The 22,797-nt window shown below is 38.6% G+C and overlaps 1 protein-coding gene across 2 annotated transcripts in view; it reads left to right on the plus strand.

The window, feature by feature from the left end:
• The window catches only part of RELN (reelin), a 479,973-nt gene that overhangs the window by 64,616 nt on the left and 392,560 nt on the right, over positions 1-22,797 (plus strand). Inside the window, exon 1 of one of the 2 annotated variants that reach the window (XM_023518943.1) lies at positions 20,845-20,937. The exons of the other annotated variant lie outside the window; for it this stretch is intronic. The gene's annotated coding sequence lies outside the window, so the exon portion shown is untranslated. Of the gene's footprint in view, positions 1-20,844; positions 20,938-22,797 lie in introns of those variants that run through there. 2 annotated transcript variants of the gene reach the window in all.

Below are 22,797 nucleotides of genomic sequence, written 5' to 3' on the forward strand. Positions count from 1 at the left end.
CTTTACATTTTTATAGAACGTGATTTTTATATGGATGGATAAGTAGGTGAGATCTTTTTTCAATTCCAATAATATCCTAATAATTTCATGCTTGTTTATTTGATACTGATAAATAACCTTAAAATGAAATTTAATAATATGCCTGAATATTATATAACAAAGTTAATCTTCATAAATAATGTTTAAAATGGAAAGCAGGTGATTAAAGGTCTTTTTAGATAAAATGGTCACTTCTGAAGTAAACTATACTGTTTTTTGGTATTTGATTTAACTTTAACATATTCTTTAGAATATAAGAACAAAATAAAAAAGATTTCATTTGGTTAACGTACAGGTAGGAAAGTAGGGGAAACTTACAGAAGATAAAATTCAAAAGAATTGCTGCTTTTTGGTAGTTTAGAATTTATGTTAGGGTCAGGCTAAAGTAATATGGCATTCTCTGACCTAGAACAAAAGAGTTATCGAACACTGACTCTATTGTTAATCTCTGACTTTTTAAATGGAATGTTAAGCAAACCTAGTTTGTTTGGCATTTTTCCAAATCCTAGGATGATTGTGATATATTTAGCTGTGACAAGTAAGGCAAAATAAAGCATATAGTTGAGTCGAAATAGGTACTTTGGAAAATTTTTTTCTAGAGTGGTTTTAATTGTACTAATTATACTAAAGTTACAGTCACTCTCTTTTGAATTTAAAACGTGTGTATGACCATCCAAATAAGTCTGCAATTATTCTTAAGATACTGTGGTAGGAATATAATTGCACTGACATAACTACAGCTTTTTATGCAAAACCAGAATTCTATAAAATGCATGCCTCACTGACCAAAAATAGACAAATGTCTAATAGCCAGAAATACATTAAAACAATAGCTATGCAAAGAAAATGACTGTAAGCCAGCAATGTCTGATTTGAAATACCTCATTTTGCTTGTCAATATAAGAAAACATGCTGCCCTAGGGAAGTGTGATGTTTAATTATGGATATCTCTTTGTGCATCCCAGAAAAAAAATGCTTTTCTCTTGTCTTTGGCTTTGAATTCTAGCTCAATCATGTAAATCTTCAAGGCTCATTGTGGTTGCTCAATGAACAGCTATTTGAATATCCTTTCATACAAAATTGTTCCTGTTCCAGGGCTGAAATGCATTTTACTCAATATTTAGTATTCTGGCTCTAAATGCTAGAGATTTTCCTCAATTTTCAATATGCTGCTTCTAAGACCTGAAAATCAGGTTTGCAAGTCTGATAAATAGCAGCCACAATGTTAGACCATGCATAAATTAAGGTCTCTGCAATTCCTAGATAATCTTGCTCAGCTAACCCATGAGGCATTTTAGCAATTTTTCATTTAAAGTTTATAATTTCCTACTTTCTTCATACTTTTGTTTTGTAATAATTAGGCATTCTAGATCCCATAATTTAAGTAATAAAACTTTTAAAATGGCAATATTTAATGAAATCCAATTTGGGGTAGTGATCCAGTGAATCGGTCTAGGAATGTTTTTTCTTTTTAATTTTCTCTCAAGCATTCATGTTATATTTTTAATAGAGATTAGGTAATTAACATAAAATTAGTATTTTCAATGTTATTTTTAAAACACAGTATTAGAATTTTTAACTTGATGTTATTTTTTAAATGTGATTTGACACTCTAGATTGTGTGTATTTATACAACAAATTACTTAAATATTTTAAGAAAGACTTCAAATTTTAGTAAATCTTAAATTGTCACTAGTTAATAAAAATGTGTATTTTACCAGTAGATTTAGATGGTATGTTACTGTTTCAGCACCAGAATGCAAGCTTTTACTACTTTGTTTTATTTTCACTAAAGAAAAAGATACAGGGTTGGCTGGGCATAGTGGCTCACGCCTTTAATCCTAGCACCTTGGGAGGCCAAGGTGGGAGGATCACTTGAGGCCAGGAGTTTGAGGACTGCCTAAGTGAGAGTGACACCCTGTTTCTAAAAATAGAAAAAATAATGGGCATGGTGGTGTACATGTGTAGTAACAGCCACTTGGCAGGCTGAGACAGTAGGATGGTTTGTGCCTGGGAGTTAGAGGTTATAGTGAGCTATAGTCATGCCACTGCCCTCTAGCCTTGGGAATAGAGTGGGGCTCCATTTCCAAAAATAAAACAATTAAAAAATAAAAGGAAAGAAAAGAAAAATGCAGGGTCTCTTTAAACTGTTTTGGTTATGTTAAGACTAAGTTGAACCTTTTTGCTAATTATCATTAAGACTCCTGCCCCCCCAGAATTAGCTACAGTTCAGTCCTAGGTGTCTTGTTTGTGTGTCAGATGCACATTCTGAATACATGAACATATTAAGGAATTAATATCTATAAAGAGGGGAAGCCACTAGTGACTTTATTAAATAGGTTCTGTCATAGTAGTGGTTGTATTTACCAGTCCAAATTAAGCTTACTATACTCAGGATCATCTGGACAAATTTATCTTGTCTGTCTCTTTACAAAGAAATAAAAAATAAATGCAATTTAAACATGCTTGAGGAATTCAAAGGCATGACCTTTTACTAGGTATAATAAATAATCTATAATTAACAAGAAGACTCAATTAAACAGATTACTCTGGTCAATGGTATAAGGAGCACAGCTGACAAGAGGTGAAATTGCCACTAATTTTTCCTATTTACAGAGTATTAACTTAAATTTGGTCTTTATTCATTCTATTTAGGTATGCCAGCATTACCTTCATTAAGAAGTAGTTTTATTTAGTTTATATTTGACATATGATAAAGAATTTAGGAATATTTCCTAACGTCTAAATAGCAACTTGAAAAGAATCACTTGCTATAATAGAATAGTGGGCATGGTCTATATAAAATTGTTGAGTTAATCAACCAACTAATTGCTTAAGCATATGTTTAGGGCCCTGAGATTTGGGTCAAGGTGGAGGAATTAGTAGAAAAAGGTAACTCAGTGTGAATGGTTCATCACATGACCTCTGGAACTGGGTGGTTTAGGTTTCATGCCTGGCCCTGCTTCTTGCTGACTTAAGCAGTAGATTTACCTTCCCCAAGCCCTAGTTTCTGTATTTGTAAAATGAGGATAACAGTAGTGCCCAGTATAGAGAGTTATTGGATGGACTAAATAAAATTACCATTCAAATGCAAAGTATATTACAGGTTCCAAAGAGGTATTATTTAAAGACTCAGAAAGAAGCAAGAATTCTTCCTTTGAGAGGGGCAATAGAATGAGTAGATTATTCAAGAAGGTTTAAAAAGAGAGAGTTTGCCTGTAATTCTGGGGGCTGCACTCTGCTTCTTACCCATAGAATTTGAGCGGGAATGGCCCTCCAGGAGAGCCTGGCTCAGCCTCTGTCCAAATGTGTGGGTAAAGAAGCAAGATTTGGAAAGGCAAGTGCTGACTCTTATGGGAGCTGGTTAAGTGCGAGGACTAAAGCCAGGTGTTCTAGTATAACATCCACTTCCCAGATATTTAAAAAATATAATAGTGTAAAATTGACCATTTAAAGGATACATTTCAATGATTTCCTGTATATTCACAAGACCAGCAATTCCAGAATGTTCTCATCACCTCTAAAAGAAACCCAGGACCCATTAGCAGTTACTCTCCACTTTTTCTTCCCCTTAGTCCCTAGACAACCACTAATCTACCCTCTATATAAATTTGCTTATACTGAAGGTTTCATGTAGATGAAATCATATAACATGTAGCCTTTTGTGCCTGACTTCTTTTCCTTATAACTATTTCAAGGTTTACCATGGTATAGCTGATATAACACTACATCATTCCTTTTTATATCCGAATAAAAATTCCACTATATGGATAGACCTTACTTTGTTTAGTAGATGGATATTTGGCAGTTACCAGATTTTTATTATAAAAGGACTTAGGACTGTGCAAATTGGAAAAAAAAAAAAAAAAAGGAAAAGAAAAAAACAGTTTAAGGAAGATGCTAAGCAGTAGGATCACCAAATTCCTTAAATATTCATCATCAGTGGCTGAGAACCTCTAAAGACTAAAATTGTTAGTCTGTTCTATGGCTCAGATATGAGAATTTTCAAACTTAGGAATCAAGACAAATTTCTCCTCTGCCTTCCTTTTTGGCCACTCAAGAGAGGCCACAGTGACATGTTTTTTGCCTAACCGTTGTCAAATTACATAAGTTGGTCAGATTTATTAGCATAGGAATCAAGATTCACCAATCCCAGTCCTGAGCTCTTCATGAGGTAGGCCCATGGAGCATGAAAACATTCAGGAGTGATGGGCAGCCGTCGTCTGCAATGGCTCAGAGGAGTTCTGAACAGGGAAAGGAGAGAGTAAGAGTGCTGAAGTACTAGAGGTTTCTAGGCTCCTGGTTTTTTGTTTTTTGTTTTTTTTTTTTTTTTGAAACTTGAGTGTGACATCATCATAGTGATACTGGATTTTTGACTTTGGATTTCCAGGCTTTTGGTCTCCACGATTCGATGAATGAATCGATGGACCACAGGATGGACAGTAAGTTAGATTTTATTTACAGAGGTATTATTACAGCTCTTACAAAGAGCCAAACCTTGCAGAACAGGATAAGATAGGTTTTATGAGCCAAACCTCCTTATAGAGCAGGGTATAAGTGTTACAGCTCTTACAAAGAGCCAAACCTCCTTGCAGAGCAAGATGCAAGTGTTACAGCTCTTACAAACAGCCAAACTTCCTTATAGAGCAGGGTATAAGTGTTACAGCTCTTCCTCTCCTGCTCTCTCTTCCTCAGTGGTCTGCAACAATCTGCTGAAGTCTTGCTCTTCTGCTCTCTCTTCCTTGACGCTCTGTGATGATCTGCGGTGATCTGCCCCAGGCTCTCTGCTCAGGGGTTTATATAGGGGCAGTTGTCCAATGAGCTGAGAACTTAGCTGATTGGTCTATAAAATAGACCAGTCAGGAGCAGGATTGAAAATGGACCAATCAGGGATGCACTGGAGGAATCACCAGTGTTTTCCATTGATCACAGGTCTTTTTTGTTACTGGAGCCTCCCGTGGGGGAGGAAAGCTCCCTCCTTTTGCTCTAGCCTGCTGATTTGTATGCCCGGCAGAGCCAGCAGGTCCTCCAGCGTCGATCTACTGGAGCCTTTGGTGGGGAAGGGAAGCTCTCCGGCTTGCTCCAGCCTGCCAGTTCCTTTGCTGGCTGCTGCTGCCAATACAGAGGTGGCAGGTACCCCAAGCCCCACTCAGCTGAGCTGGCTGGGGCGCCACTTTTCCCATATCAATAGCTCCCAGCAACTTCAAGTGCTTGGGTTCAAGGGATCCTCTTGCCTCAGACTCCTGAGTGCCCACACAAAGCCCAGCTAGTTTTTCTATTTTTAGTAGAAAGAGGGTCTCTCTCTTGCTCAGGATGGTCTTGAATTCCTGAGCTCAAATAATCCACCCATTCGGCCTCCCAGAGTGCTAGGATTACAAGTGTGAGCCACTGTGCCTGGCCTCCACGCTCCTATTTTAGGATTATTTTGGGGTTCTAAGAAATGGTAAACATAGCTAATATTACCAAGCACTTGGTATATGCAAGGTGTGCTGTAAGTGAAAAATGAAATCCTACTGCAGTTCTCCTTATTTTGTAGATAAAGAGCCCAAGACACAGAGAGGATAAGAAACTTGCCTGAAGTCACAGTTGCTTAGGGAGTTGCAAAGCCATAATTCAGACCAGGCTCTCTGGCTTCTCATTAAGCTTCCCTTGCAGCCCAAGCCAGTTTTAATTGGTTTCTGTTACAACCAAAAGAAACTAAGGAAAGGCCCTCTCTGCTCTAGCCCTTCCTGTCCCTAAGCCCTATCTCTTCCCAGCCTCCTACCATCCCTCTCCAGATATGCACTCCCACCCTGGACACACCCATGCACCCATACACCATTTAAAATAACCCATGCCTGATTCCAAAATCCCAGCTGCTTTAAAACTTCTGCTGCCCTGGTTTATGGCCCTTGGAATTCCTTCTGGCTCTGTTTCCTGGGGGCACATGAAAGATTATATGAGAAAGGTGCTGAAAAATCTTTGAGGATTCACAGGATATTTTACTACTAAATGCATGTGTATGTGCCAGTGTGTGGCTGTGTATTGGCTGTGGGGAATATTACATCTCTAGACAGCCTGGAGAAATTGATCATCCTGGCAACCGCTTTGTCCTTTTCTCTACTGTAGGTGACGGGTACCAATGCTCTCAGATACAACAGTGATTGATTAAGAAGAGAGAAAGAACTTCAAGAGATGGCCCAGTCCAGCCTAACTCTTAGAGCAGGTTAATGTCATGGTGGTACATCATAGTTCTTATTTCATCTCTTGTATCTTTCCAGAAATGATAGCTCTGCAGTTTCCCAGGAACATATTCTAACATTAAGTCAAGTCAGATAATTAAAGATGCCCTGTCTAAAAGTTTAATCCTTTGCTTTAACTTCATCTTTCTCATCTAATTTTTCACATAACTGAAAGTGGTATTTGGTGTTTGTCAGAAAGTAATTGTCCCTTGTTTTCTTTCCTTTACAGAAACAAAATCCCCCAAACACACACTCCACAAATGTGTAAGAGTCATCCATTTCCTAGCTCCTTAATAATGTACTTGTCAGTTTTCTCTGGACGCTCTACAGATTGCAGATGGAGGAATTTAGTCCTGATAAGACCTGTACCCGGAAATCACTGTGGATGGTTTAAAAATGTATCCTTAAGGAAGAGCAGTTCTTCTCTTCCTTGCTTCTATTCAAATGAATATGCTCAGAATCTTATCAAGTATTCAGAAAACTGGCATGTATATGTAAAATTATGTAGGAAATTAGAGAGCTAAGAAATGCACATTTTAGAGCAGTTCTGGTGGAAGTTATAAGCTATGACTTTGGAAAATATTCTATCATTTGCCAGCTGGTGTTAAAAATTTGTGAAGAGCTGCTTCTGTCTTGGCAGAGCATAACCTTATTTCTTTTACTGAAGAAGACATTTGCCCTGATAATTGAGCCAACAGACAGGAATGGAGCGGAGGTCGTTACATGAGGTACTTTCTCATGGGCCAAAATTGTTAAGAATAATTCTGGAAAGTAACTTTCTGTAAATGAACTCTTAGCCCTCACTTGATAAGAACAGAATCAGAAATACTTTTCTCTCTCTCTTTCTTCAATATAATGCTTAAAAACATCTAGGAATTGTGGGTCTTTGCTGTTCAAAGGCACTGTTCTCCAGGAGAGGGACACGTCTCCAAATAAGCCAGACTGTTCACATTAACAGGAGAGGGATGGAGTACATGCTCCAGGGAATGGACTTCAAAGGTTGACTCTGACCTAGCAGCCGTTGTACTTACAGTGTGGTTTACTCTTGATGTTTTCCAGTCCTTTTTTTGTTTGTTTTGTTTCCAGGTAATGGTAAATGAGTTTATGTTCCATGTTCACAGTAACTTATTTATGAATACTCTTGGATAAAGTTGGCTTCTCTTTCCTGGCAATTACATCTAAGAAAAGCTTGACAATAATTTTATAATGTTATTGCTTCCTAGATATAGCTCTGATTGGATTTTAAGATAAAAAGTAGTGAAAGTAAATTCTTGGCTTCTCCCAGAAAATAGTTGTGCATGTAACATTATGAATATGAAAATAGATGTAGGAGTCCAATAAAGGCATCTCACCAAAGGCTGTTGTGTTTCCACTCTTGTCTTCTGTTTTGTAGTTTGTATTCATCCCTCTGATGCAGAGTTTTGCACTGAGCCTAATAGATGTGTAGGCTGCTCTCTGAGGCAAGCACACAACTAAATTACTGTTTTCAGGACTCAGAATGTCTGGATGGAAAGATACTTGTTAGTGTGGGAGTTGCCATTTTGGAAAACAGAACAGCGAAAATTGTTAATATTTTGGTAAAAGTTCAGATTGAGCTCCCCTCCTGCTTTTCTTCCTGCATGTTTTCATACATCAGAACCATGTTGTTGTTATTATCTGGTTAATTATGTTATTTCTGGTTCCCTTTCAGAAAAGTTCGTCTCCACTTGAACTCCTGTAAATAGCAAGAAACATACAATAAATGAGCGATCAGAGATCATATTCTGGGAAATATGTTTTATTTATCCTTTGTTTTCTTTTTAAGATAATTATTTGTAGTATGAGAAGATTCCTTTTTAACCTGACTTTTAACCTGTATGATCTGATAGCATTTCTTACAACAATGGCAGAAATGGAGAGAAATCTGTTACTAATAAGAGAACCCCACTGGGGTTTGGCTTTCTGTTTCCAGAGAATGGAACAAATGGCCAGCTCTGGAATAATTATAAGGCTGGTGAAGTTTATCCTTAGCTTTTCTCTTTCATTCTCGTCCTTGTCCCCTTTTCAGCAGGGAACTCATATAGCCACATTTTAGACTGAATTTTAAAATGTTGTGTTAATAGCAGCTTTTTCCCACACTTCACTTCCTGTAAACATTACTGCCTCGTGACGTATCAATAGGTCTAACGTGGAGAAGGGGCACTGCCATATAAAAAAGCTCGGACTATTCTGGTTAAAGTTAAATAGTACTTCTTAGCGTTTTTAATATGTTTTTCTTTCCAGACATAACTCACATAACATAAAATTCACCATCTTTTGTACCATTCAGTGGTTCTCAGCACATTCACTATGTTATGCAACCATCACCACTAATTTTGAAAACTTTTTCATTACCCCTGAAAGAAACCCTATTATCTATTAGCATCTCAAATTCCCCTGCCTCTCACTCCTGGCAGTCACTCAACTATGTTCTGTCTCTTGAGTTTGCCTCTTCTGGACTAAAGGAAGTGATTTGCATATAAAGGAAATCGTACAAAACGTGGCCTTTAGTGACTGGCTTCTTACATGTTTCCAGGGTTCTTCCATACTGAAGCATGTATGAATACTTCATCCTTATTTATGGCTTAATGGTATTTCATTGCATGGATATTCCATATTTTATCTATTCAATGTATTGACAGACATTTGGACTACTGTAAATAATACTCTTATGAGTCTCCTTACAAGTCTTTTGTGTGAACATATGTTTCAAATTTCTCAGGTGTATGCCCAGAAGAATTGCCAAGTCATGGGATAATTCTTTGTAACTTTTTAAGAAGCCACCAAGCTGTTTGTCATAGAAGCTGTGCTATTTCACATTCTTACTGGAAATGTATGAGAGTTCCAGTTTCCCCGCATCCTTGCCAACACTTGTTTTTTTCTGTTTATTTGTTTGTTTTATTGTAGCCATCCTAGTAGATATGAAGTGGTATCCTCATATGGTTTGATTTTCTTTCCCTAATGACTGATGACACTGAACATCTTTTCTTAAATTGATTTGTGTATCTTCTCTGAAGAAATACCTACTTCAGTCCTTTTCCAATTTTTAAATTGTCTTTTCAGTCTCTTTATTTTTGAGTTGTAAGTTAAATATACCTTTGCACATTATGAATTTTTAACAACAGCATACAGTGAGCATTCTTTCAAAAATATATCTTAACATAGAGTTCCTTTTATTCCCCCAAAGAAAATTTGTTTATATCTTGAAGAACTAGTTTTGTGCAGGACAACTTGGAAAGCACTGTTTGAGCAATTGACAATGACTAAATTGATTTTTTTTAATCTCTGGATGGTAGAGATGGCCTAATCTTAAAGTGTCTAATAGTTTTCTTCTCTCTTAAGAAATTTTCTGTCATTGAAAAAGCATTGCTTGTGTATTTAAAATTAAGAAAATGAACAAACATTTTGCTCTAGGTGTAAAGGGATTTTTAAGCCTTTGTACAGTGAAACCTAGTAACCAATGTCTTAATAGAAAAGTATAAAAAACTCAGACCATTTACAAAAAGAGAAAGACAAATGTTCAGTAGATGTGAGCAAAATATTCAACTTACTAATAAACATACGTAACAGTAAGCGATGGATTGTTTAATTTGGCAAAGATATTTAAAATTATGCATATTTAATACTGATATTAGTGCTAGAAAATAGAATAGGTATTTATTGTTGATGTGGATCTATATTGGTGTATCCTAAAAAGCAAATTGGTGGTATCTAAAAAGAACCATTAAAATGTTTATATATTTTGACACTGTTCTTTTATCTTTGGCATCTATTATAAATTTTAAAGAATAAACATAGACAATTCGATGTACGTGATTGTTCACTAGGCACTATTTATAATAGGATTTTGAAAATTTTCTAAATGTTCAGTAATACAGAAATGATTAAGTTAGAGCATTCAGGAATAGTATGCTGTAATTAAAATTATGTTTTTGAATAATATTTAATGGTTAGAATATAACTGAAATATGGATACAAATATGGATACAAATATACAAATACACGCACTTGGGGTTTAGAAATTGACCTTGCTTCTCCAAATACTTACATGTTCACATCTGCACTAAACTACAAAGAAAAACTACAGGAACTCTGTTATTTGACACGATCAGTACTAGGATTGAGTCAGTTAAAACAAATTGGTTAGACATGCTTGGTATTGATTTTTCTATGAATAATTAAGCAACAGTTTAATTAGTTTGTTGAAAAGTGAATCCAGTGGGGAGGAAGTGGCTGGGGAAAGGTAACAGAGTACTTCTGTGGTTTGTCAGGTCTGGGCTCTCGGTGGACTGTTGTGCTGGTTCTTTGGCTCCTTGCTTGGAAGCATCACAAGCAGAGGTGGTGGAGCGAATGATCTCAGACAGGAAGCAGTTCCACACAAACAGCCTTAATTGTAGGAAAGAAGGAAGTTATACAAAGTGGAGAGAGAACGGGTCAATCTCTAAGAGTAGAGAAAGAAATGAAGGACTCTCAGGTGGTCTCCTTTTATTGGGCTTGTTGAGGACAGGGGTTCAGGGAGGTGTGGATGTTACCAGGAGACTGAGATATGTGACTGACAGGTGTTTTGTGGTTTCCTGCAGCCCCTTCCCCGATTGGTCCCCTAGGAACCACCCTCCAGATTTGATTCCTGCCTAACCTGTTTTGGTATTAAATAGGATGGTTGGTAATAAATTTACCAGTTTTCAAATGTTATCCAAGAACTGTTCTTTAAATGAGGGTCCAGTGATTGGCACCCCACTAGGGTTTTATTTTGTTACATAAACCACTTTTCTACTCTTCATTTCTTTAAAATGGAACAAGAACATAAACAGACTTGTGAAGAGGTCTGAGTATAGAATCTAGATATCTATGATTTTTTGTTTTGCAACCTTTAACAGGGACCCTTTTCATCATAATCTAAAACGTTTCTTTAGCTTCTTTTTGTCATGTCTGCCTGAAACGTTCAAGTTAGTTTATATATAAACAAAAACTCCTTTTCTTAAGCATACAGGCAGTCCCCAAGTTACACACATCCACCTCAAGTACACCTTGCACTTATGAGAATGGAGGCTATTAGAGTGAGTCCTCGTGTTATAAACATCTAACTGGTGTATGACTCACACTTATGAACAGAGCCTATTACAGGTACTATGTAAGAGCAGTGTTACCTGTTATATATAAATTCAGCGTAAGGACAGACCTATAGAACTTCTTTCTTTCATCAGCTGGGAACTGCCTGTATTCATTTTTCATCAATTTACGTAGCATTTAATGAGATGACAATAGGATAATATCAGGTTCAAATGGGATGAACAGGTTGGGGGGCACATACCACATGCATACCCACATAAGCAGACACCAGGTTAGCACACTAGTAGAAGCCCAGACATTGAACACAAAAGCACTGGTCCCTACTCTCCTATCTCAAGGCCGACGTTCACAAAATGAACTGACGCTTTGTCAGCTGTTATATTTATGTGGCTTTATATTATGTGTAGCTACTCACCTAGTGAACTAATGTTATTTTTAAAAGTCATTTAGTAGGGATTTGATTAAAGTAATATCAATCTACTTTTTAACATATCGTTATAATTTTTAAACAAATATCAAAGTTGAAAGAATCATACAACACCCATTGTGTTGGTTAACGTTTCTATATACAAGGATATGCACATATTTTAAGAATATATGAGATGAGATTTAATAAATGTACACAGCTGTGTAACCCAAATCCCTATAAAAAACATAGGATGTTACCGTAACCTCCTAGGTTTCCCTCATGCCTCTTCTCTGTCAACTCTCACCCCGCTTCCCAGAGGCAGCACTGTTTGGATTGTCCATAGATTAGTTCTGCAGGTTCTAGACCTTCCTATGAATGGAGTTCTCTCACTCAACGCGATGTTTTGGAGATTTATCCATGTTGTGTGTATCAGGAGTTTTAAACATTTTTTATTAGTGAGTTGTATTCCTGTGTTTGGTTTTACGTTTTCCTTGCTTTGGACACACGTTGAGTTGTTCCTGGTTTGGGGCGATTATGCACACAGCTGCTGTGAACATCCTGCAAGTCTTTTTATGAATACCTGTTTCATTTTCATTGGGTAAAAACCTAGTGGTGGTTTTTGGGTTTTCTTTTATGAGAAGCTATAAGATGTTTTTTTCAAAATAGTTACCCCATTTAACACTCTCACCAGCAGAGCGTGAAAGTCACAGTTTCTCTGCATCTTCAACACTGTGGATAATTTTGGCCATTTTTGTGAGTGTGTGGTGGCATCTCGTTGTTGTTTTAATTTGCATTTCCCAGCTGCCTATTGGTGTTGAACACTGTTTCACGTGCTTCTTGGCCACTTTTGTCAAAACCTGCCAAATCTTACACCCATCTTAAAAGACCGAGTTGTATTTTTATTGAGTTGTAGAAAAGGATTTGGCTACCAGTCCGTATCAGATTTGTGTTTTATGACTCTATTTGCCACTCATAGCTTGACTCTTTTTTCCCCCTCAATGATACTATGTGATGACTATGAGGAATTCTCATTTATCAACTTTTTCTTTTATGGTTATCGCTTCCTGTGTCCTGTCTAGCGTACCATCACATGACTCAATGCAAATCCTTTTCTTAATGAGAGCCTAGTTATTGAAAAGTAGCTGTTCTTAATCATCACAAAACCATGAAAACCTTTGGGTGATTGGAAAGCAGATACAGGATTTAACATACGATGTTTTGAAAAATTTCTTTTTAAACATTGCTTCTCTGTTTTAAAAAAAAAAACCAGGATGCTTTTCATTCAGTAGCATCATTTTCACACTGAAAAGTTTTTCACCCCACGTGTGTGAGTCTGACTGTAATGTGCCACTTTCTGAAAGACCAAAATTACTTCAGACCCTGGATGACACTGTGATAAGCCAAAAGGGCTTTGGGACACTCCCTTCTCACCAGAGCCACATGCCAGAAACCAAACAGATGGTAAACTAGGCAGAAATGACCCTCGGCATTCTCATTAGAGCAGTTGGGGAAATTTTAATGGGCCCCCGTTTGCCTTGTGCAATATCTAATACCCTTTGAACTACCACTTTTTTTGTTCTCTGTTACAAGTCAACAACCACCATGTATATTTTAATAAGGATTATCAAACACAGTTTGCCCAGAAGATGTACAGCCCTCTAATGCTAATTAGTCAAGTTTAAATAATCACTGAATTCTGGGATAATTGGAAAGAAACACTGTTTTTCTTGCCAGCGCATAATTACTAATTAACAGGAAGATAAAATATCTGTGTAGCAGTCATATCTAGAAGAATCTGTTAACAGTTAATTAACTGATGAGTTGTTGCCAAGTTGATGTTAGTCAAGAAAGTTTACAGATGAAGTTCTTCTGTCAAATAAATAAATAAGCAAACAGACACACTATATGTAGATCACATTGTTGAGCTGCAGCAAAGCATGGGTAGGGTAAGCCTGTGTGATTTTTGGCTTAGCATTGCAGGGCTTACGACAGTGGGTCAGGCCATTACCTTAAAGACATAATTTCTGTCACTGTGAGTAGGGAACACATCAGCTGTTGCCGCTGTGCTGCTTACCCACAAAATTTGAGGCTTCATTAATTTGCCTTTCTCTTGATCCCCGTAATTGCATGGGCTTTCTCGGCCTGGCATTTTTCTTATGAAATCCGGCCACAACCTCTTCTGTGTTTTTTTTGCTTATTAGAAGTTAGGGCTGGAGCACCTGAAATGGGGAGCTGGAGATTCACAAAGAAGTAAATAAGATCTTGACTGGGCAGGCAGGAATTCTTCGAAAGTATATGAAAACACATACATCAAGCCATCTTTTAAAACTTAACATTTTTATTACAGATTAGCATGCTTTTAAATCTATTTTTTTTAAAGCAGTTTTTGGCTGGTTCTGGGTTTGAACCCGCTACCTCCGGTATACGGGGCCGGCGCCCTAATCCTTTGAGCCACAGGCACTGCTCCTAAATCCATTTTTAATTTAAAATTTAATAGGGAATGGGTACTGTCACACACAGTGCTTGAAAATCTTAAGTGTTTTAAAATTGCTTTTGGGGGGATAGTCTTTTAGTCATGGGCAAAAACTAAAACTTCAGTTATTTCTTTACTAATATAAAAAGTTATTAAAATTTTTTTTCAAAATCTTTACCGCAATGAAGGTTAGACTGTAGATAAAAAAAAAAAACTCATAGAATTTAGAAATTTGGTAAATAAGAAATTTATGAATTATTCAAAAAATAAGAAGGTGGTAGACAAACTGTGGTTTCATAGATTATTACAATGAAGAATATTTTCAATAATTTCTCTTGAAATAAGAAATGCACAGGGCCTGCTGGCTCAGGCCTGTGATCCTAGCACTCTGTGGAGGCCAAGGCAGGTGGATTATTTGAGCTTAGGAGTTTGAGACCAGCCTGAGCAAGAGCAAGACCCAGTCTCTACTAAAAAATAAAAAATAAAAGACCTAGCCAGGTGTCATGGGGGGAAGGGGGAGGTACCTGTAGTCCCAGTTAACTCAGGAGGCTGACTCAGGAGAATGTCTTGAGCCCAGGAGTTTCAGGTTGCTGTGAGCTAAGACGCCACAGCACTCCACCCAGGACAACAGAGTGCAACTCTATCTCCAAAACAAAAAAGAAAGAAAGAAGATAAAATGCGTTAGGACAAATTTTTAGCAGGAAAATTTTGCTTGGTGTTCATACACTCAAGGGTGTCCAAACTGTATCCTGGGAAGCACATTCAGATTATTTGAGAACTATTTTGCCTATTTGTGGTTTTGGTCATTGCAAAAAGTACACATAGACATTTTCTTTTATTCATCAGCATTCTTTAGTATTTGTGTATTTAATGTGTGGCCCAAGAAAACTCTTATTCTTATAGTGTGCAGCAGAAAAGAAAAGGGTCGGGCACTTTACATTTAACACACTGAAAGTTTGAGAAGAGTTATTGAAGTGGGAATTTTAATAAGTCAGGATTTATTCCCTTATATTCAGGCCTCAGACATACCTGACAGTAGTTTCTCTTCCAAGAAAAGAGAAGAGAAACGGTGCCGCAGGATTGTTTTAATTCATTTCGTTCGAGTCTAGTCTTCTGACGATGAGGAAATCAGCCAATTTACTGATTCCTCTTACGCATTCCTCTGTCTTAATAATCTGCAACCTTAGGGAGCTATGTAATATTCTGTAGTTAATGCTTAAACATGTTGTGACAAAGTTTTTTGTGTCCTTGGTTGCAAAATAAAAAGTATATTCTCTGCTCTGGACTGTGGTATTACTCCTCTTACAGAGCTGGACAGATCCTCTAAACAGAAACTAAAGAAAGATACAAGCGACTTCAGTGTGACACCGAACAACTGTGCTTGATACACATATACAGAACACTCCATCCCAAAGCTAAAGAATATATGTTCTTCTTGTCAGCCCATGGAACATTCTCCAAAATAGACCATATCCTAGGACACAAATCAAACCTCAACAAAATCAAAGGAATTGAAATTTTACCTTGTATCTTCTCAGACCACAAGGCTATAGAGGTGGATGGAACTCAACTCCAGCAAAATTGTCATCCCCACACAAAGGCATGGAAATTAAACAACATTATGCTGAATGACAGTTGGGTCAAGGAAGAGATAAAAAAAGAAATCATTAACAACAATGATTGAGCATAACCAACAATGAAGATACAAGCTACCAAAACTTGTGGGCCACAGCAAAAGTAGTCCCAAGAGGGAAATTATCCCATTAGATGCCTACAGCTGAAAAACAGAACGAGAGCACATCACTAACCTAATGAATCATCTTAAAAGGAAGAGCAATCCAATCCCAGACCTAGTAGAAGAAAAGAAATAACCAAAATTAAATCAGAAATAAATGAAATTGAAAGAATCATTCAGAAAATTAGCGAAACAAAAGTTGGTTCTTTGGAAAGATAAATAAAATTGGTAAAAAGAAGTTTGAAAAGCCCTCACTGCCTTCAGAGGTTCCTGACACTGTGGGGTTGCGTAAGTGTGTGTGCATTTATGTTCAGCTTATAGCTTAACCTATAGAATGGTTAGAATGGTCTTTGGCAGGTAAGAGTTAACGTTCAGTTTCAATGACTAGTAAGCTCCTCAAAGAACAAGGTCGTATAACGGCCTGCTATGTGGCTAACATGCAAATTGGAACAACACACATTTCAAGGCTTCATGAGTGGCCTCTCAGTATTCATACTGCAATGCAGTTTTGCCTTTCTCTAGTAGTTTTCATGCAGTGAGGAAGTGACAAGAATTTTATTTCTTTGCAAAAATTGCCATACAAAGGGAATCGACTGTTAGAACTGGTTATGGACATTAAAAGACACAGAAGAGTCTTAGTCTGGATACTCAGAGTCCTGAGCTTCCAAGCTTGTAGCCCCACCTGAGGGCTGTGCATCCTAGAGGAATTTCTGGGGGTTGTGCCTCTCTCTGGCTGAGTGCCGACCTGTCTGTATTCCCTCCTCACACAGAGAAACCTGTAAATTCAGCTTTTGGAAGCAAGAAAGAGAAACCTTAATTTTTGTCTCTTTTCCCTGTGTAAAATGTTTTCTCCTCTGCCCTTGTATTTGGGCTGCACAGAGAATTCTTTCTGACCTCCCTTCAAGACTACATATTCAACCAAATCCATCCCAGGCCCACTTTCTTCTGTTTCAAAATTTGTTGGACTCAAAACTAAAGACTCATTTGGCTGAGCCATCAGCTTTCCTGTCATATATCTAAATATGTAATAGGGATTGATGATAGCTATATTCTGAGATGTTATTCCTACAGGCATACAGGTAGTTCCTAAAGTGATCTCTGTGAATAATACCAGGGTATCCCTAAAGTCACCCCTAAAATCACCAGACATAGACAAAAATGGGAAACTGCAAAATATTCGTTACAAAATTCTACAAAATATTCTCTACATGTTTGCTTTCTTTGTAAAAGAAAATTCTTTATTTGTAAAATTTAGTAATGAATATTTTGTAAATAAAGGTACATTTAGCTATAATTTCCCATTTTCCTTATGTATTGCAACTTCAGGGACAACTTTTGGGATACCCTGAAATATGAGTCTGTGCTAGAAAAGGCAGTATACTGGGAAGACCTACTAATTTTAGCTTTAAACTAGACACTACCTAGTTTATATGTTAGGGCATGAAAAAACATAGCAAAATGAATTATAGTCTTGAAGGACTACACCAATTTGTCAAATCGAAATCACTTAAAAAACAGAATACATTAATTTCTAATGGGCATTTTTATAAAAACAAAAAATGCTATCTAACTTAAATTTTTTTTGTTTTTTTTATTTTTGAGACAAAGTCTCACTATGTCATCCTCTGTAGTGTGCCGTAGCATCACAGTTCACAGCAACCTCAAACTCCTAGGCTGAAGTGATTCTCTTGTCTAGCCTCCCGAGCAGCTGGGACTACAGGCGCCCACCACAATGCCCAGCTATATTTTTGTAGTAGTTGTCATCGTTGTTTAGCAGGCCCAGGCTGGGTTTGAACTCACCATGTGGCTGGTGCCCTAACCACTGAGCTACGGGCACTGAGCCTCTAACTTAAATTTTTAAAGAATGGTATGGTCCCAGAAATTTGAAAAATTATTAAAGTCTTAAATTACTTTATAAATAATCAAAGTGCATACTAATATAGGAGTTGTTTTAAGATTTTTTTATTTTTGATTATTATGGGTCCATAATAGTTGTATATCTTTATTGGGTAGGAAAAATGACTGTCCCGGAGATGGACATGTTGACATTTCCCCTCAGGGCTTTGGCAGGAAACCAATCCCTAGGCAAAAGAAAGGGTGCTGGTCAGTGTCAGTGAGGACGGCCAGGTGCGGGGTGCTGTGGCCACGTGGAAGGCAGGAGGGTGTTCAGTAACCACGGGAGGGATCGTGCCCAATTTTCCTTCTCTTTTCTTCCCTTTTCTTCCATTTCACATTTCTGCCCTCTTTGACTTCTTTACTTCCTTCCTGTTTAAGTGCCTTTTTTTCAAGTCCCTCTTCATTGCTTGTATTTATTTGCTCTCCCTCTACTTTTAGGGGGCGGCTCGTTTCGTACAATTCTCTGCTCCTTTTTATCCTTCCTTTAATGTTTTAGACCTCTTCTCCATTTCCCTTACCCTCACTAGCCCCCATCCCTTTAGAACTGTGGTTTTCAACCTGTGGGTCATGACCCCTTTGTAACAATGAAAATACATCGTGACACTAGAAAGGTTGAGAACCTCTGCTTTAGAACTTTTTGTTGGCTTCAGCTCACTTTCTGCTCTTGTCCCCTCCTCCCTTCCCCGTGTAAACAGCATGTACTACTTACAGTGTCCAGAGCAACAGTGTTCAGGTTCCTAGTTTATTTCATATACTTGAGGAGAGCAGGCCTATGGTTTTGTTGTTGTTTTGGAGACAGAGTCTCACTGTGTCTTCCAGGCTACAGTGCTGTGGCATCATCAGAGCTCATAGCAACCTCAAACTCCTGAGCTCAAGCAATCCTCTTGTCTCAACCTCCTAAGTAGCTCAAACTATGGTGTCAACCATAATGCTCAGCTGATTTTTCTAATTTTTAGTCGAGGCAGGGTCTCTTACTTGCTTAGGCTGTTCTTAAACTTCTGAATTCAAGGGCTTCCCCTGCCTTGGCCCCCACAGTGCTGGGATTATAGGTGAGAGCCACGGTGACTGCCCAGGCCTATGTTTATGGCATGTTGCAGAGAAAACTTAGGCCAGCACGTTGAGATGTGGCCACAGAAGTGGCAGCCTGAGGTGAAAGACTCTAAGTGTAAGTCTTCATCAGATAATAATATAGAAATGTTTTTCATCTGCCCTTTCACCCTCTGAGTTTGTTAGGAAGCAAGTAGGTACTGTCATATATATGTGTGAAATTTCGAAGGCTTCAAACAGTAGGACTTGCTTTCTCACTTGTATATCTAGGATTACCTCATGTCCTGCAGGGCTTACTTCTCTGCGTGTATATAGTGAGCTTGACTACGTGTATGCAAAGGGCATTTGTCTTCCCCATAGTGGGGTGTCATAGCGTGGATCCCAAAGATATCTCCTACCGTTTGGTGGACACATTATGCCACAATTGCAATGAAAGGAAATGACAGTCTCACTTTACTAGAAAGAAAATTATTTTTAAAAAGGTCTGAGTGCCTACCCTTAATGGATCCCCAACAATTAAAAAAAAAAAAGTTCTGAGTGCCTGGGCAGATTTAAAGCAGGAATAGCTGCAATAGCAATGGTGGAAACAGAAAGGGCATAGGAGAAGCAAACCAGAGTCAGACTAAAGAACTGTGGAGGCACCATGGGAAGGGCCAGAGTGAAGTCAAGGAAACATCAAAGAGAGGAGGATGTGAACAAAAGGTCACTGGACCAGGAAGAGAATGGAATTGGTGGTAACTGTGTGGCCAGAACCCAGGGAAATCCACACTCAAAGTGCCAGCTAAATCAGTATCGGAAAGGTCATGTTTTTAGCTGGCACAAATTCTGTGTTGGGTCTGCCTGCTTGAACGAGGCTGGGAAAATGTTTCTAGAGTCTAGTCTTTTAAACAAGGACTTTAGGGTTGGTGCTGCTTATTGCTCTCCAAAGTATTTGAGTCTTTGTAGATAACTACAGAAAATTAAACTCATTTGACAGTCCTTCCTGGTCTTTAGAGTGTCATCCCCCTTTGTTGTTTCAGGGTCTCTGCCCTCCTCCCTCCCCCCCCCCACCCCTCCCCATAATGTGTTTCTGTCAGGTGGAAGGAATGAGATAATCCTGGAAAGGATGTAGCATCTTTTGAAGGAACCTGTGATGCCATCTAAGCCTGGTTCTATCAAGAGTGATTGAAAAGTGAAGGGTGTCCTTCAGTGGCCTATGCCAGGCTCACTAAACCCTCAGGACTCTCAAAAGTATAACATTTTATAAAGCTTTTCACACTTTCTACGAGTTATGCACTTTAGCTCCTAAGTTGCACATTAAGTGTTTGGTAACATTCTCAAAAGAGAAATAAGCATTCTGACCTTCAGTCCTCTGCTGTTAACACTCTCAATGGTAGAATGGGCCATCATCTTGCTACCAGGATTCCCACAGAGCTCAAGAGCTGCCAGCAAAGCTCATTACCTCCAAAAAGTGTGACATCAGAAAAGCAAGAGTGTTTTATTTAAATGACAGGAAGTATAGATTGTTTTCACATTCTAAAGCAGCCTGGGATCTCAGTGCTTGGAATAGTTAAAAGATAGCATAAGCTGTATCTCTGCCCCGGACACTATCAGCTTTGATAAGCGTAAGTTTGTTTAATTGGCTGTTTGGGCCTCTGTGTATTCTCTCTTGTCAGAAGCAGAACTGGATGACAAAGGGTCAGAACAGGGAGCTACGACTCATTAGTCCTCAGCGTGCTGAGGTCTTAGGTTGGGGGTCAGTGGCCAGCAGACCAAGTGAGGATGTTGGGATGCTGCTGGGATCCAGGACCAGAGAGCCAGACTGATAAGGAAGGGTCAGTCGGAGTCACGCAGAGATGTGCTGCCAGTGGTCAGAGCCTGGGAGCCTGCCTGGGGGAGGGCAGAGTCTTGCTGTTAGTGCTTTACACAGAGCCTCCTGGAGTGGGGCTGGCATCCGGCTCACACTGGCTCGCCAGGTCTTGTGCTTTGCTGCAGGACTGGGTCTGCCAGGATCACCAAGCTGCCGTACCATGTGGCTTTGCCTGTGGAGGTAACTTTCTGCTTTCTACAAAGGCCAAGAGTAGGCTAGTAGTCACCCTGCCAGGGGGTCTGTGCCACACTTTGAGGCTGTATCTGTAGCAAGATGCTAAATAGATGGTCTTTGAAAAACTTGTTAATTGATGAGGTGGGATTAGGAAATGGCAGATATTGTTATAAGTATAATAACATCAGGGAAATATAAGCACTAATGCAGTTTCTGATTCAGCTTTTGGGATTTTCTGTGGCTTTCAGTGGCCGATCTCAAGCCCCATCTGAGAGAAGAGGCTAATGAAGGCATCTGGTGAGGTGGAGCGAGCAAAGCGGTTTCTTGTGATTCCCCTCTGGGTTTCTCCATGCTTTCACCCCATAAATACTTAAATTTGAGTCCAGGTTCTTGGGTGATATAATCTTTTCTTAAAAGAGCAAGTATAGAAGACCTGAGATCCAGCTGTCAGTTTGGGAGCCAGGAGACTTTATTTAGGGGCAAGAAGGTTTGTGTAAGATTTGGGGCCACAACCGAAGAAGAGCTTTTCTTGAGTATCTGAAGCAGTAGAGAACCTCTGTGGGGCGGGATAAGGCTGTGAAAATGCTGGCAATTTGAGGGTAGTAAATGTTTTTTTCACTGACTTCTGGCACAAAAGAAGCGGAGTATATCCATGTTAGAGTTTTCCTCTGAACCCTCTGCACTAGTTGCTAGTATTTTGCCATTTTATGGCTATGTGTAATGAGAAATGAACACATTCTCCCCCGAACTCCTCTGAAAATGTCAAATGCAAAGGTAAGGAAATGGAAGAACTTTCCCAGTTCTGGTGCTTCTGCATTAAATCCAGCTGTCCTCCTTCCTTCCCACCAATGACACCCATGAACACGCCAAAACAATTTAATTAGAGCAAAAGCAGAGTACCTCCTCTCCATGGGACAACTCTCGAGTGCCCTTCTTGTCTAGACTATGTTGTTCTCGTGTCTAACCACAGAAACCTCTTACTCATATCACATCCAGCTCTCGGTTCTCCGTCCCTCCCTCCCATCCCATCTGCTGCAGCCAGAGTAGACCACAAAGCGTGGTCATGCTACACCATTCAGTTTTCTTTTGGCTTTTTAGCATTTTGGATGTCCCTTACATAATTTCCCTTTCAGTTGCCAGTATCTGAGTTAGCACCTTATTTCTTCTCTCCTGAAACTCATTTTTTGGTTTGGTCTTGTTTACTGTCCCAGGAGCAGACATCTTCACTCAGTAGACCCTTTCATGTACAATGGCTAGGCAACTAAGACCCACTGTAGGGTATTCAACTAATTCTAACTTCTGTGTAACTTAATCAGCCAACACCAAGATTGGTGTAAATCATGAGGCTTTCTGGAGTGCTAAATATTGAATTTGGAAGAGGAGGTGGTTTCTACATTCCCCCAAACCCCCTTTCAGCTTTTTAGCAACTACCTGATGTCAAGGTGGGCATGCTTTGTCTTTGGAAATAAAATTGGCAAAAGTGATGGAAGGATGGGAATAAGCAGAGGTTTTAGAGTAACTATTCTGTAAATTAATAAAGACCCCTCAGTAGTAAGCTGGATATAAAAACATTTGTGTGAAGTGGGAAATCACCTTGCACTGGTTCTCATGTTGGCCTTGTTATTATTTTGTCTTTATTTGTATGTTGTCCTACTACATGTGTTCCTTTGTTCCTATTCTTAATATCCTCTCATTCACTGTAAATCACCACTAGATTGCTAGTAAATTAATTCAAGGGTGGAAGCTCCCTAAAAGTATATACTTTGTGGCACCTGCTGTGAAGGCAGAATCATTTTTGTTATGGAATTATTATTGGTGATAAGATACATTCTTACAATGACTGAAAAATAGGACATTTTAGTAGGG

Source organism: Otolemur garnettii, unplaced genomic scaffold (genome assembly GCF_000181295.1).
Source record: "Otolemur garnettii isolate 467f Iridium unplaced genomic scaffold, OtoGar3 scaffold00005, whole genome shotgun sequence".
Lineage (NCBI taxonomy): Eukaryota > Metazoa > Chordata > Mammalia > Primates > Galagidae > Otolemur > Otolemur garnettii.